Consider the following 3,515-nt stretch of genomic DNA (forward strand, 5'->3'; position numbering starts at 1 on the left):
TTTAGTCTACCAACACTGATTAAAGCCAATACCAGGCTTGGGTAGTAATAGAGTAACAATAACCAGATTACTGTAGTTTCAGCCATTACCAGGCTTAGGTATATTAAAATATACATACAATATTATAGAAGTTAAGTACAACCATCAAAAAGAAGTCACAGTGATATTGTTACTTCCAGATCATTACTTTACCTTTTGAGTGTTTTCTAACTGTTTTCCAAGTTAGACTTTAACTTCAAAGACATTGCCATAATTGTTTTGTTAATATACAAAAAGAGTATATATATATTTTTATCAGTAATAAAATATCACACAATTATATTTGTGTGTGAATTGTAAAATACAGAATTTATATATTTTTATATAATTAAGTAATAATATTAGAACTTAACATAAATTGAAATATTACTTAAATAAAACCTTAGTTACAGTATGGATTTTTCGCTGGACCCAGCTGACATTCCATGTACAGACAATGACCAGTCTACCAGTGACCAGCCAATGATACCAATATACATGTCCAGTAGACCAACCTTGATGACCACAACAACAAATACTATCAGTTCTACTATACCTACAGTTGGGACAGAGGCGAAGTCAAAAACAAAGTCAAAATCTAGGTCTGAAGGTTGCGGTGATATGGCTGGAGTTGACTTAGTGGCAACTGGGACAAATGACCAGTTGGTACTTGGGACACCTTCCGGTGAAGTGACCTGGCGCAGGCGTCCAGGGGTGGATAACGAAGTTTCAGATGACCAGGGAATTATCAACCCTGGCAGGTATTACACCGGACTCAATGGAGAAGCCAGGGCCTCGGGGGTCAGGAATAAAGCCTTGCAAGGTGGAACTGATGGGGTGGGGGTATATAGGGATATTTTTGATACTAGACATAATAATTACAGATCAGTTCCAAATAATAATGAGAGGACCTTGACCGATGGTATTATAGACCAGTGTCAGGTACCTAGGGATTTAACCGGCAAGGGTAGGGAGCCGGAATGGGGGTATATTTACTCTGATTATGCAGAGTCTGGCCCGTTGGGTGTTTCCGGGTATAGGAGGAGGGAACCGTGGGCTTTAGGGGCAAGCAGATACCGGTATCCTGGGCCCTCCATGCCCGATGAGTGGTGTAGACCTGAAAGATCTGGTATGATTCCAGGGGATTATGGAGATGTTGGAAGACAATTAACTGCAGACATACCACTTAGACCAGTACCATCAACAAGACAATTACCATCAAGTTCAACACATCATCAGACATATGAAGCTCCCCGCAATAACCTAAAACCTCCAACTTATGATGGCACAACCGAACTTAACTCATATATTACACAATTTGAGATGACCAGTGAATTAAATGAGTGGTCTTATGAAAAGAAAGCACTCCAATTAGCTGTATCCTTAAGAGGTAGAGCTGCCGAAATATTAAATGACATTCCTACTGACAGACGAAGAGACTATAACTTAATGATTGAAAGCCTTGTGGATAGATTTCAACCACAGAACCAAAGAAAACTTCATGTTGCGAAGTTAAGAGCCCGAATCCGTAGACGTAATGAATCACTTGATGACCTGGCCAATGATATCAAAAATATGACCAGATTAGCTTACCGAGATTTAAATATGAAATGCAGAGAAGAAATGGCATTAGAATGCTTTGCTGAAGCCTTAAATGATGACCAGTTACGAAGAGACTTAATTGTAGGTGGTCCAAAAACTATGTCAGAAGCACTGAGGTTAGCCACTGAAGCAGAACTGAGTTATTCTAGAAGAAACCATTATTATTCTAGAATGATTCAAAATGAACCAAATGGTGTCCTATTAAGAAGAATAGAAGAATTAGAAAGAAGTGCTGAAAACCAAGCATTTCACAGAATTGCCATAATTGAAGATTTTCCTGAAGGGAAACAAAAAATAACCTCCAGTTAGAAACTCCCAGAACAAATCCAAATCAAGACAAACAGGTGTTTGTTACTATTGTAATGAACCAGGCCATATCAAAAGAGATTGTCCTTTACTTAAAGAGCCTAAAAATCACCCATATAATAAATATCATAACCCACAGTACAAAGGTACATACCAACAAAAAAGTTACAGTATACCAAAAAGTAACAGAAGTTACCACCAAGGTTCCAAAATGGGAAACCAGGGAAACTTTCAGTAGCTGATGGTGAGGTCCAACCTTCAGCTAAAATAGAGCATACAATTTTCAAAGGACCTTTAAATTATTATGATTCAAGGGAGACAAATCCAAAATCTCCATATAAACAATTTAATACATATTTCTTGCCCTTGACTGTTAAAAATTTACCTTTAGTTGCACTTTTAGATACTGGAAGTGCTGTTAGCATATTGAAATATGAAAACTGGAAAATGATACCTGACAATGAAAGACCACCTCTACAAGTGACCAATACAAGATTTAAAGCAGCTGATGGTGGAAATATACAGAATTATGGCTTTGTGACCTTACAAATAGATATAAATGGGTTAAAATTTAACCATGAAATTTTAATAGCAGAAATAGATGTTACATGTATACTAGGTTGGGATTTTATGCATTTACATAATTTGACCTTGTCAATGGGAACAGGTGAAGTTCAATGCCAGGGACAGATACTTAAATGTTTAAAAGAGTATCAATTACCAATAGTTCATAGAATCCAAGCAACTGAAACCTTTAAATTGCCTCCTACTAGTGAAACAATTATAATGGGGACCTTTGACATTGAAACTCCTTATTTTAGGACTGGTTTAACAGACAATTATGAAGAAAGATTACTTTCTGAGGGTGTTATTGTTGTCAAAGCTTTGGTAGATACAAACCAAGATAAGATACCTATAAGACTTATAAATCTAAATGAAAAACCTATAACCATTTATGAGCATATGAATATAGCTACATGTACACCTGTAACCCTAGTTGAACAGACACAGAGAGTAAATCACATAACTTTAGAACAAACTGAAAAACCTTCCCTTCCAGACCATGTGAAACCAGTTATGGATGAATGTAAGAGTAACCTTAGCCTAGATGAACAGAACCAAGTAGAACAGTTATTATTTAAGTATCAACATATCTTCAGCAAGTCTAAATCTGACTTGGGGAACACAGACCTTATAAAGCATAAAATTAACACTGGACTGGCACCACCTATTAAACAACAATACCGCAGACTTCCTCAAAAAGTACAAGAAGAAGTTAACAAAGAAGTTGACAGGTTGTATGATGCCGGACGAAAGAAAGTCATCGACCATGGGCAGCACCTATAGTACCTGTACGCAAGCCCGATAACTCCATCAGATTGGCCATAGATTATCGCAAACTAAATGCAGTTACATTAAAAGACAGTTATCCCTTACCCAGAATTCAAGATTGTCTAGACTGCCTAAAAGGAGCCAAATTTTACAGTTCTTTAGATTGTTCTTCAGGTTTTCATCATGTTCAAATGGATCCTAATGACATGGAAAAAACCAGTTTTGTATGCCAAAAAGGACAATACCGCTTCAAAGTT

This window comes from Ruditapes philippinarum, unplaced genomic scaffold, assembly GCF_026571515.1.
Source record: "Ruditapes philippinarum isolate M1 unplaced genomic scaffold, ASM2657151v2 ctg3507_1_1_1_1, whole genome shotgun sequence".
NCBI lineage: Eukaryota > Metazoa > Mollusca > Bivalvia > Venerida > Veneridae > Ruditapes > Ruditapes philippinarum.